We start from the raw sequence: 14502 nt of genomic DNA, 5'->3' as shown, positions 1-14502 counted from the left end.
CCAGAAATAATATACATGATATAGATATAAAATATAGAATTGTATATCCATATCAGTTTCCTGATACAGATAAAAATAACATTTCATTAGTATATAGAACACTGTAGCACAGTAAAATATTCTATCTTGTAGTCCAGTTCTGCTCATTCTAATAATTTAAAGTCGCATCAAAAAGAGGTCTGAAGTAGTCAAATAATTTTCATAGAAAAAATTTTTCGGATTAGAAAACTACCACTTAAGATCTGAAAAGTGATTCTGCTTCAAAGAGTACATTAAAGATGTACGAGGAGGTAAAAAACTTGAAACCAGCTATACACACTGGTTACTGTATAACATTCTCTACTGCATATAATAGGAAGATTACTGCTGCTGTTGTACAGTTCAAAAAGGTTATGCAGTGAGAATCCAATGAAAGAATAATTTAAGGATTGTTGATTGTATCAACCCAATCATTAAATATGCATTGCCCATCAACTGCCAAAAAGGAAAAAAAAAAATAGTAGTGCCACAGGAAACGTACAGCATTATCAATATACGAGAATCCCCATGGAGTCAGAAGACTCGTTGCTGGAGACCCTTTATTCACACAAAACCTATCATACCTCTCAAACTCATTCACTGATGAAGTACTCACAACCACCTCTGGCAATCCACTCCCCATTCTCCAGGCAAAAAAAATCTACTCTAACAACCCTATTAACCATACACTTAAACAATTTCCATGGGTTCCTCCCCTTCTTCTTTCCCATCCTGCAATGTACTGAAATAGTCAATGTCTATTCTATATCTATTCAGTATCTATTCAATCCCTTTAATAACTTATATACTTCAGATCGCTCACCTCTGAATCCTCTCCACCACTCCATCAAAAGCAATCCAGCAACCAATTCTGTGCATAATATGTGGCCTTATTATTGCTATCCCTGCTAGTCAGTGTATTCTTCAAAAACTATGTAATTTGATGAGCTGTTTTGGCCCCCTTTCCAATATGCCCTTTAAACTTCAACTCCCTGCTGACAATTACCCACAAGTCCCTGGCCTCCTCAATGAACTTCTTGCAGTTCATTCCATGTGTACTATAATATACAGCATGTTATCTCATCCTCCCAAAGTACATCATTTACTTGGCCAAGTTAAACTAGCTGCAATTTACCACTGCACATAGTGCCATATCATTAAGTTATAATGCAGGATCTCTACATTATCTTCATTTACTATCACTCTTCCCAGTTTTTCCATCATCAGCAAACAACTGAATATTTCCCATCAAATCATTTCCTTTATCACTGATGTACAAATTAAACAACGGAGAACCAAATATTAAGCTCTGAGATACCCCACTAGTTACCTGCCTTCTCCTGGACTCAATTCCTTCATAAACCACTCTGATATCTGTCCATCAGTCACCCTCTAATCCAAATCACCAGCTTTATATTCATTCCCATTCAATACAATTTACGCAATGAAGTTCCATGTAGCATCCTGTCAAATGCCTGTGCAAAGTATCACTGAATGGGCATTTCCTTTACCCAACTTCACTGTTACTTTATTATATATATATATATATATATATATATATATATATATATATATATATATATATATATATATATATATATATATATATAAAGTAAATTACTAGGGTAAGACTTATTCTTCAAAAAACCATGTTGCCCCTTATAAAGTATCATATTTCTGTCCATCCAGTCATGAATTCTGTCTTTTACCAGCTTCATCAATACCTTAACCACCATTCCTGATATACTGATGGGCTCATAATTTGCTACTTCTGTGTTTTGGATCCTCCTTTATGCAGTGGAACTATTTTGTCCTCTTTCCTCTTCATTGGACCCTTCCCAGAACTGAGGCTAAAATTAAATAGCCTGATCAGAGAAGGTGCTAATCCTCTTGCAAACCATAATACAAGGCTGATATGTTATCTAATAACATATCACCTTTTTCTTTATACTTCTTCCACAACTTTTTCTTTATTAGCAACTGATACTTAATGATGCTATTCACCCATTTAACTCCTACATGATTTATCCTCCTCTCGAGGTATACAATCTGATAGTGCTCTCTTCAAACCACCCCTTGAACTAGCTCCCATACATTATGAACATCTCAAATCGTACATTGCTGATAGCTGACTCCTCAGTTTGTCATAATCACCAGCTTTGCAATTTTTAAAAGAAAATTCTGCGTCGAACATTCTCCCAGGTCAAAACAACATGAATGCTTTCACCAATCGTAGGCAGGGCAGCTAAATTGGTTAATGTGATCTCCGATGCAATGACCAGGTCAAAACCTCTTATCCGTGATTTCGACATACTTTCAATAAACAAAAACGATTTTCTTCTGTTATGATTTCTTTCCCGCTACAATTACAAAGGCATATGAGCCAAGTTTAACACTTGTAATACGATATTCTTATCAAAATAATATATCAAAACTTACTTTGAATTTAGTGCTTCATACAGCATGTCAATTCAAAATGTACACACTGTTTAAATATCACATTGTCTTCTATAACCGATTAAACACTGGGTTACAAATTTCCTTATCATCAACTTAACCATAAAAACAATACATTCACTGTATTCCTTAATTACAGCACTTATTACGATAAGAAAATCGCTAAATTAGTTACTACCGATATTCTCTTTCGTGGAAAGCATGATATTTCGTTGAACGCCACCTAACGAGCATTTCAAAACTTTGAAAAATTATTCCGAAATATTCATTCATAAAAGTTTTATGAATATCATTTTTATTATTATTATATATTATTATTATTATGGGAAACTCCAAGGAGTCCTTAGACTCATCGAGGGAGGCCATAAACATCGTATTAAGAACTATCCAACATTGGCGCAGTATCTATCATTCTTTTGCTTTGAACTCATTCACAGTCATGGCACCCACAACAGACTCTGGCAACCTGTTCCACTCATTCACTACTCTCCAAGCAAAAACCTCGTTCTAACACTCTTACTAATACCCTAACTACGCTCTTCAGTTTCCATGGATGGCCCTAGTTCCCCACTACCTGTTCTGAAAAATTTCCTCTAAATTAATCTTGCAAAAACCCGTCAGTAATTTGTATGTCTCATTCATGTCACTCATTTTCTGCCAGTTTCTGTAACCCACAAAACTATTCAACTTGTTCTCATAAGGTTCATCCCCTAGACCAGCTATCATCTTCACTCACCTCTGGATCCTCTCCACCTTCTCCTCATCATCATCACCAAGAAGTCCTAGTGCCTAGATCTGAACGCAGTAATCAAGATGGGGGGGGGGATCTTATCAAGGCTCGATAAAGAGGAAAAATAACCTGCTTGTCTCTGCTCGCCAAAGTATTCTTCAGCAACCAAGTAATCTGATGAGCTGCTTTAGTCACTTTAGCTATGTGACATAGCTAAAATACTGCATATAAAAATTACATATATAGCCACAATGGTAGTCCTGGCTTAATCGCTCCCTACATTTTAGAACAAATAGAGACCGATTCAGTTGTGAGATTGTAAAGCAATGTTCGACTATAATTAAATTGATAGAAGCAAGGAAGCCCTGTAACTTGTACAGGAGGTATTCGGATTTTGAGTCTTCCCACCAGACCGAAGCTCGTTATTATAATTTATTACTACAACGAATAGTTTAATGTCTTAGCATACTAAAGGATTCTCCAAATAACACAGTTCTCAATGTCGCAAAGAGGATAGAGGTAATATCGTTTCTCGTGGCTAGCGAAAATAGTGGAAAATCCTTCAAAGGACCACAGTTATCTCATGCACTTGTTTAATTTTTAGTGCTTTTGTTTTCTGGAACTACATACTGCTGTTTTATTTCTAACTATGTTTTAATTATAAATATGTATAACTATGTACTATTTGTCGATATATAATTTAACTATTGGTTAAATTGATAGAAGAATGCAATCAGAGACGTACATACGTTTCTAAAGATTAAAATATTAAATGGATATTGCGATCAATTTTCGTAAGTAATTGAGGTTTAGTGTCAAATTCAAACCATATCCGTATCTAGCTGTCCAAAATACGATGAAATTCATCGGCGTTTTACTTCAGATAAAAGGCTAAACTTGCAGATAAAATGCTAATATGAAATAATGCATAGCATTTATACCGCAAATCTATATCTGAAACTGGCGTCAAAGCTGAAATGGAGAATGACAGAAAGGATTCTAGAATGACAAGTGAACAAGGATAGGTGTTATATCGACACGTGAATCTTAAATTGAGAAGATATGTCAGATATATGGCATGATAAGAACCAAAATAATGGAAATATCTCTACTGTACCAAGACTGGAATGGCCAAGGGATAACTTGGATCAAAATAATTATCTTCCATTACCATGGGTCACTCTGCAGCAAACATTATTCTAAATGTACTGGTAGCAGTCATATCCGTTACTGCCTGTGTTTCCGTAATTTTGCAAACAACATATATTTTATATTAAAAAAAAACTTGAAATATGGGCAGCTATCATTCTCATATCTCTTCTTAAGTATGTCAATGTTTGCGCATGATATACCATCTTGAAAACTATTAACAGTTTATAACATTTACACATTACATTTATTTGTTTAAATATACGTTTAAGTATTACATTGATTTATTTTTTAGCCGATTTTGGAGTTAATCGATCTTAATACATGCAATCAGGCTTTTATGCAAAAGGTATGAAACTAATTTTAAAAAAATTCAGTTTGATGTAAGGTGGACTCCTCTGTTTAAGGCTCCAAAACAGACACGCGCGCACGAGTATTACCTAGCATTCTTCTATCTAGCATACTTTGGGAACATATTCAACCTCAGTAATGATGAGAAGTGACAACAGGCTGCCTACCGATTTCAAAACTAAAGGGTAGAGCTAAACGTGTTGCCCTGAGAAGTGAAAATACATCTGTTGATTGATTGATTTTCTGTTTATCGTGTATGCTGAGAGATTCCTTTCAATTCAACTATGGCGAACGAATTTATCAAAAATTAATAAAACACGATAAGGTAATGATAAATTTGCAACATCACACGAACTTATCTCAAGATTAAATAAGACAATATCCAGATAAAACGCAAACCCCCTACAATTTTTTTTTTGTATTTTCTATTAGATAGTTTTGACATGAACAATTCAATTACGACACCAACATATCAAATGAACAAGACGCGGAAGCAGTTAGAAACTCATAGTCTGTAGCCAGAAAGCAATTTAAAATGGCTCAAACAACTACAGTAGCAAACAAATTAATCCGAACAAGCCGAAGTTTCGTCACGTTTTTGGTTTTTGTTTCCGTTCACAATAATTTTGGCCTGGTTTCGTTTTACTATTTTCGGTTTTGGTTTTAGTTCACTATTTTGGTTGAATGCTCCGTGTTTTAGCTGTCTCTACGATGTCTATTAATAGTATTCTGAGTTTTTAATAGTGTAAACAAATTGACATTCGTAGTGTTTTATTCATTTTGTATAGCCATAAAATGAATACATCTCCAAGAAAGCGTTCAAAAATATGTACTCTTTCTCACCATAAATCCATGACTCAAAGACAAATTGCGAATGAGTGTGGTGTTGGTTTGTGTACTATTAATGACATTTTAAAGAGGTTTAGGAAGGCCGGTACCTTTTCTCCTGACAAAAAACGAAAATGTGGGCAAAAAAGAAAAGCTACACTTACTCCAGATCATTTACTAGTTAGGAAAAGCAAAATTAATCCAAGATTGTCTACTCTATCTATCTATCTCAATGGCTTTAACAGGCCTTTTAAGGGCCACAACTCTCCAAGCATGCTTGGATTTCGTAACCGAAATACGAGGATAGAATGGTCACTCCTATGCCTCGAAGTATTCTCGGCTGTATCCCTCTGTGTGTGTTCGCGGGGGGACCAGTTTGTCTGCTTGCGGGATGAAAAACGCCAGATAAACTGGCGGAAAAACCCTGCTGTCCACGCCCAAGACCAGCTAACTTGGCTATGGCTGAGGAAGATCCTGCAGCTCCTCACGTCGTCGACGGGATTCGAACCTAGGACACTCCTTCCCCAGTCATATGGTTGCGAAGCGCAAAGCCACCAGGCTAACCGCGCGGACCAAGATTGTCTACTGTATATATTAAATAGAGACTTGGTAGCTAGTAGGATTAATGTTTCTGACTTGACAGTCCGTCGAAGATAGCAGGGAGAACTGACCACAGACCAAAAAAAGAAACTGTTGACGAAGGTTATGCAGAAAAAGACACTGCAGGACAAAAGTGTACAAAGATTGGACTGTTGCGAAACGGAAGAAGGTCCTATTCTCAGATGAGAGCCATTTCTTTGTAGGAGAACAACTACCTTATGTTCACAAATCAGCGGTTGAGAAAACTTCTCCCACCCACCTTCAACAAGCACCTAAACACCCAGCTAAAAAGATGTTCTGGGATTGTTTTACACATGACAGTCCAGGATCACTTGTGCTGTTGACGGTATGATGAAAAGTGACCAAGACAAAAATATTAGAGAAAGGAGTGATCCCACAGATCTAAAAAAAGACAAAGAACTCATCTTCCAACAGGATGTTGCTCCTTGTCACACTTCAAAAAAAAAAAAAAGTGAAAGAGTTCCTTAAAAATCACAACATTCAACTGCGTCAGTGATCAGGTAACTCCCTGACATTAACCCAATAGAAAATCTATGGAGCATAGTGAAAAGAGACTTGGAAAATTAAATTGTGATGCAAAGACTTAATACAATCCATTATAAAAGTATGGTTTCGAGATGCAGAAATAATATGTTTTCTATGTTGGTAGAGTCCATGCCTAAGCGAATTAATGAACTTATTAGGAACAGAAGAGCATTAAGTAAAGTTGGGGTTTAATTTTTGTACTTATTTTCTTGAGAAATTAAATTTTTCTTTAAAACGTGAGTGTTCGGGTTAATTCGTTTGCTACTGTAATTTTCTGTTCATTGTTAACCTGAAAAAAATCCTGGAGCAGGTTTATCAGTTATATTATATGACTGATAAACCTGCTCCAGGATTTTTGAGGGATGATCCTAAAAATAAGATATTCGTCTTGTGTCAGGCGCGATATGGTCTACAACCAACTCGCCTGCGAATATAGTAATCAACAGCAGAGGATTTAGGCACTAAATATTGAATAGACGTCAGACAAAAAATTATAAAAAAATAACTGTTACTCTTTTAGCACCAAAAGTTTGGAAATCAGTAGACAGGAAGCCATTGCCGGTAATCGAGTGCCTTTCTGCCACTATCGTAGTCCAGAAGGTGAAGGCTCTCTTGTATTCCTAATCCCAACCAATATTATGATATGAATATCATGTATGTTCGATGGTCGATTTTTCAGAAATATATAGTTCAACACACAATTATCTTCTAGGAGAAAAAACCCCAGCAAGACGACTAAGCGCGACTCTTGACTTAGCTCAGGGAATTTACTATGATGGTACTAAGGCAATAGTGAAAAACACCACATGAAGAAAAAGAAAATAAAGTTGGTTTTTATATTCCTGAATACTGTGAGAAAACGCTTCGCTTGCTATGATGATGAAAAGTGAGCTCAATAAAGTCTATCGATTTTCAGAAGTTTAGGAAATAAAACAGTGCTGCTACTCTCTTTGGAGATTGATAAGAATTTAGTTTTAATATCGATTTATTGGAAGAAACGTAGAGAATATATATATAAACACACGTTCATGTGCAAAAACATGTTGACCACCTAGTCTGTTGTCAACCAACCATACTGCACGGGCGGCTGGAAACAGGCCGATGGTGACAGTATCCTGATATAGGGATTGTTCTCCTGGATATTACTGAGTTATCAACATTCCCACTGAAAACACCTTGTCTGCTAATTTTTATCTGGGGTTACTTCAGACCAAGTATTGCTCTACATGGTGATAGTGTGCCAAATAGATTAGAATTTTCAAGCAAGACAACGTCACGTATCACAAGCTCGCAATGTGCAAAGATGGTTCGAAGAGCATACTCAGACATATTGTATCCTTTCCTGCTTCCTAATTTTCTTTAAATCCCATTGAACATTTGTGTGATTTATAGAAAGAGTGGCGGCCAGTGAAAATTTTAAGTGAGGGTGCTGCATATGCAAAATAAGAAAAATAATTCATTTTTTCCTAATTAGTAACCAATTTATTAATAGGTAAATTTATATATTCGAGAATATGTAAATTTACATACTTCGAGAAGTTTGAGACTCGCCGATATTCGTTTGCACTTGTCACTGCACGTACCAAGTGAATCCGACACTGCTCATTGGTGTGTACTCGTGGGATTTCATCCTCACCACGAACACACACCAATAATAAAAGTTTCGTATTTCACAGAAATAACGCATGCAAGCATACAATTTATCTGTAGCGACACTGCTCAAACGATCAGTGTCGGAATCACTTGTTACGTGCGGTGACAAGTGCAAATGAATATCGGCAAGTGTAGCCGCAACTGACCGAACGTGATAATTCTGACACTGCGTTGGATCGCAGTGCATTTGTTTCGTAATCTAAAGCGTTAATCGAACAATTCCAATTATTAACTATTCAATGACTGTCAAAACATAAGCTGTAACCTTTAACATGTTGTATTGCATTTGTATAATGTTGTAAGCATTGCTATTATTTATAAATACAAACAAAATTTAATTTTTTAGTTTGCTGCAGTGTCACAGTGCTTATGTACAAGCCGCCACTGGGTTAGATATAACGTGAAACTAGTAGCGTAGCCAGCTGGACCCTCAGTGTTGAGCAGCAAAGAAAGAGAGAGAGAGAGAGAGAGAGAGAGAGAGAGAGAATTCCAATATTTTGAGAGCATGCAATTTCAGCAGACTGCACAGTTAAGAGTCAAAAAGTCAAGTTTCTTTCTCCCAGAAAATTAATTCTGAAATCTTCAAAATCGACTGCAGAACAAGCACGTGACCGTAATGCACGCACGCACGCACGCACACACGCACGCACGCGCACACACACACACACACACACACACACACACACACACACACACACACACACACACACACACACACACACACACACACTTAGGATTTGGAACACGGCTTCTCCTTTAGCATGGACGAACTCAATCTGTTTAGCAGTGACAAGTAAAGAGGCTACCTAACGATTTCCGTACACTTTTTAATGCGGATCACGCCAGCAAAAAAAGGTCGGAATTCTATTGCACGTTTAGAGACACTAGTGGAGGGTGGGTTAATACATTAAATAATACGGAAACACAATTCTAGAGCTTTTTCAAACCGCTTCGGGTCTCCTTATAACCAGGATAATGGCCACACATGGGGTAGTGAAATTCATCTACCATCTAAAAGAATGCAGACTACATTACCCTTTGAGTAACTGAAAAGGCGTTAGATGATTTATTTTATTTTATTTTTACTTGCACGTGAATGTCTCAACGTTTTCTCGTTCCATGAAAATTAAAAGTCTAGTTTAAAAACAAATGAATAAAATTACTGTATACTTTGCATAGAGCTGTTATATTTCCTGAAGTTTTTCTTTCAAGTTTTCAAACTCGACACTCAAGTTGCTCCTTCAGGGGGTAAACGTTCAGAATGTTAGTAAAAGAACACGTTTGGATTGAGACTGAAACTGGATTAACCATTTTTCATTAGATATCGAGTAAAATTGTTTGACATATTGAACAATGAGTATTGCTGCGAATGTTTAAAAACATTCGCAGCAATGTAACTTATATTTTTGAAAACATAAGGTGAACAAAAAATTTTAGATTGAATCAGTTAATTAATTTTAAGTGGCAACCAGTGTTATCTAGCAAACTAGACTGGCAAACTAGCGTTATCTAGCAGTCATAATATATTATTGTTCTAATTAAGAAAAACCTATTTTTCTTAATTAAATGTCTTTGTTTGGGGTTATGGCATAAAGTTAAGAAAAAGTTCTAAATTGAATTAATTACTTTAAAAAAAATATTGCCCTAAATTAAATATCGGTTTGTTTGGGATTCTGAGGAAATAGTTGCATGGAAGCCCCCCCCCCCCTCACACACACACACCACCACCACCAACAACAACAACACACACATATTCTACCACTGAGAATCCTTTCACTTTTATGATCGTCAAAAAAAAAAAAAAAAAAAATTAACTGTTATTTACGTAACATTTTTTTCAACTGAGTGTGTCGACGTTTCACATGGAGATGGCAGAGTTCCCCTTTCTTATGGAAATAGTTTTTGTTTCATGCAATTTATAGGGGGTAAAAAAAAAAATTAAGAAAGGCATTTAATAAACGGAGTGATGGGACCTCCTCTAATGATTCATAGGACTCCACAGAGAAGCGAGAAATGCAATGATGATAATAACAGTAAAGGAGTTGGAATATAATGAGAAACCTTTCAAGATGTGCAATACAATTGAGATTATGGTGTGTCGCCATCTATGACCAATCTTTCGTACTATAAAAATTAAACTCTAGTTTCATTAATTCTAGTGAAACTTTAAGCTAGTGATAAGTAGCATGAATAACCGATTCTCTCTTCAGGTTATGGGAAACTGAATGAAGCATGATACACTACATAATTCGTATCTCCAAGTTATTATTATTATTATTTTTAACCATTAACCACCTGTCATATTCTTTTCAAAAATAATAACATGTATCGTTTTTTATAAGCATAAAGGAATTTAGTTTTGAAAGGTGTCAGGAATAATAATAATAATAATAATTTCCCCAATTACACACGGCAAAGTTATTTTAGCGCTTTCTTGTGAATTTTTTTTATTTGTATTCATTTTTATTGTTAACTCTTATTCGAAAAAAAATAAAAAATTGCGACAACCAGCTGCAAATATTGTACTCTCTCTCTCTCTCTCTCTTCACAACAGCGCCACTTTTAGGGCTATATTTTACGTACGTTTCAAATGAATGTACAGTATTTAATTAACATTTACAATTTACTGTCAGACAGTATTGCCCTGGTGAAACAGTTTTCGATCGTCGATATATTTACAACTACTTAATGTAAACATTTAACCACAGAGTTGCATAGTAATTCAATGAAACATTTTAATTCATATTCAACATATCAATGCAAGCAATCTTCAAAAAAAAAAAAAAGTAATTTTGTTAAAAATATCAGTAGCATAGGTCACTGGGACAAACAATATACACTAAAATATACAGTATATATACTAAAAATGAGAAAGAAATAAAATCAACATTTATTACGTTTTTATTTATTATATTTTAACCTCTCTCGTTTATATCAACTACTTAATGCAAATATTTAACCACAGAGTTGCATAGTGATTCAAATGAAACATTTTAATTCATATTTAACAAAATAAAATTCTTTGCTCGATGTTTAGATATAATTCGGTTCCGAGGAGTCCCATAAAATGGGGTGTTCAGGTATAAATAACGCTGCTGGTCTAATTTTCATTCATTTGTTAGTTGGCCTAAATATCTCAATTTGACAGAATAAAAAGGGAACAAAATATTTACAGACACTAAAATAATTTAGAATTATTTTTTAAAATATTTATTAGAAAACTAGTGATATCACTATTAATTAAATATTACCATGTGTAGATTATTTGGTTTACATAAATGTTCGAGAAATATTCAGGGTTAATTTCTAAATCTTTCTTCTGTATGTGAAAGTGGGTTAACTGAGTTGTATCGTTTTCGGCTTATTCACAGAGTCATATATTATTATTATCAAATTTTAACAAATGATATACAGGGTGATCAAAAGTCAAGAGTCCCTGTTAAAGCAAGTCCCAGGAGGCTTTAAAAACATGGACACGGGATTTTTTTCCTTTATTCTGGTTGTTAATACCGTCCATAGCGATACCACTAACCTTGCCCAACGTGCTTTGCTGTTGAAGCTGTACTACCTAAACAATTGCAATGATGTTGCTGTACTTCGTGAATTCCGTCGCCTGAACAAATATCGACAAGGTCCACTATCTCCAAGTGCTCTGCGACAAACGATTAGTCGTTTTGAAGAAACGGGATCGTTGGGAGTTTAACCTGACAGAGGTCTAAGGCTTCACGGTAAACCAATCAGTTCACAAAAAAAAGTGAATGAAGTTGCTACTGCCGTTGTGGAACAGGCCATGAATAACAACGTCGGTTCTGCAGTGCATTGCTTATCATGACACATGGATGTGCCTTATACCACCGTCTGGAAAATTCTACGGAAGATTCTACATTTATACCCATTCAAGATAGGCCCTGACACAGGAGTTGCGCTCGAAGGACTTCGAAAAGTCGACGCAATCCAACGAATTCCTTAGTATTCACCCAAAGTTACTGTCTTGTGCGGATTTAGAGCTAAGTTTATGATTGGACCATTCTTCTCCGAGGACATTTGCCAGTGGGGTCCTGTGATCTGCTCAGTTGCTACCAATAAGTATCGCAATATGATAAACAAGTTTTTTGTGCCGCAGCAACAGCAGCTCCTGTACATGGATTCAATTATTTTAATGAAGGACGGGGGGATTCCTCCACACATCGGTCGATCGGCACAGGACTTTCTTCGAGACCATTTCACGGAAGCCAGAGTGATCAACAGTGCATTTCCCACTGCATGTCCGCCCATGAATGCATAATGGATGTGAATAGAAATGTGCTATTTATGCTTATGTCGCTTTTCTCCTTACACTCACACAGAAAAAAAAAAAAAAAAAAACTACTATATCTACATTCGGTATATCATACAGCGCCCTTTGGTGGTGAATTTTGGAACAACTTTTTTTTTTTCTTCCCCTGATATCGCTTCCGCATGACCAAAAACAATGTATTCCTGCAAAGTTTCACAGCACTTGGATCACTGGATAGTATATATATATATATAGTTGGTTTTGTTTTGAGAGAAAGCAAAAACGCGAGTTTCTGGGAATAAAGACTGCTGCAACCTGATGACCAGATATAAAAGCACAAGGATCGAAACCAGTTGTGCTTTCACAATGATAAATAGTGCTCCCTATTTTGTTATTCCTTGGCTGTTAGTCTTTTAAATTTTATCAATTAAGTTTGTTAGATATATATCATCATTATCAAATTTCTGACGTGTACTCTGATGAAGTGCATAGGATATTATGATAGTACTACAAGCAAAGTTACACCATTACTAACTTTCTATCGACAATTTTCCTCCAAATTAATGTTATTCTGTCAAGACTGCAAAGCACACTTGTTTTGCCAACCTTTCCTCTACCAATCTACTTTAGTGAGCTTACAAAGATTAATTCTGCTTACACGTTCCCGAATGCTAACAATATCAAGCTCTTTCCTAATATCTTGATTTTTAATAAGATACCACCATTGGTGCCATCTGTTCAGTCCTCTAATCCTTCTCGCCACTCTCATCATATATGTGGTCTCCGGTTTTTGGATCGTGTTTTATTTCTAACCCAGCATTTGGATCCATAAGTTAAAATTGGTTTGAACAATGTCTTTGCATATACAGTGAGTGTAGTGTTTTGACTAATTTCCATCTTATTCCATGTAAATGTATTCAACTGACTTCCCGTCATAGAATATTTGCTAATTCTGTTGTCTATTTTCATATTTAATTTGCCATCTCCACGAAAAAATTATGCCTAAATAACTAAAATGTTTTACTTCTTCTACAGGTTCACCATTCAGGATACAGTTGATGTTTTCAATGTTTCTGCCTATTTTCACTGTATTTTTTTATTGCTGATTTTCATATCAAACCTATTACAACAGATATTCCATGCAGACTTCGACTGGATTTATTCAGAAGTATAACATGATCTGCAACAAAGTAAACAGCTGATATTAACACTTCGAATTTTGATATCAGATTTAAAACATCTTTCCTTCATAATATGATTCATATAGGTGCAGAATAACAGTGGAGATCAATGTACATCCTTGTCACATACCTGATTTAACAACAAACCATTTTCTTGTATCTCCTTCATTTCTAGCTTACAACTTTGAGTTTTTAACTTACAACTTTCTAACTCTGAGTTGTAAGGCAGCAACTTACAGATTTACAACTCAAATAAAGACTACGTATTGCTTGATATAATGCCCCATTGATACCATATAATTGTAGTGTTTTGAACAGCTTTTCGCTGGGCGCCTTGTCATATTTCTTTTCCAGATTTATAAAACTTGAACACAGATCCTATTTATATTCCCACGACTTCTCCACTAATGCACTCAAAGTGAAAACTTGATCCTGACAACCTCTATTTGGTTCGAATTTAGCCTGTTCTTCTCCAAGATTCCTTTCCACACTTTTGCTTAGCCGTTTCTCAAGTATAATAGTATTGAATATTCTTGACGAGTATGAGTCTTGCCAGGAATATTCAATAGGAAAATTCCTCTGTAATTCTCACCAATTTTATTTCCCTTTTTATGAATGGATACTGAGAGAGCTCTGTTCCAATGATCCGGAATTCGAACTTCTGATAAGCGCTCAGAATTATGCAGAGTGGACACTGTAAGTACTTTTATTCA

The sequence above is a fragment of the Typopeltis vanoorti genome, chromosome 19 (assembly GCF_054136105.1).
Source record: "Typopeltis vanoorti isolate ZY-2024b chromosome 19, IOZ_Tvanoo_1.0, whole genome shotgun sequence".
NCBI classification, from domain to species: Eukaryota; Metazoa; Arthropoda; class Arachnida; order Uropygi; family Thelyphonidae; genus Typopeltis; species Typopeltis vanoorti.
The sequence above is the reverse complement of the archived record's forward strand: the minus strand, read 5'-3'. Positions refer to the sequence as shown.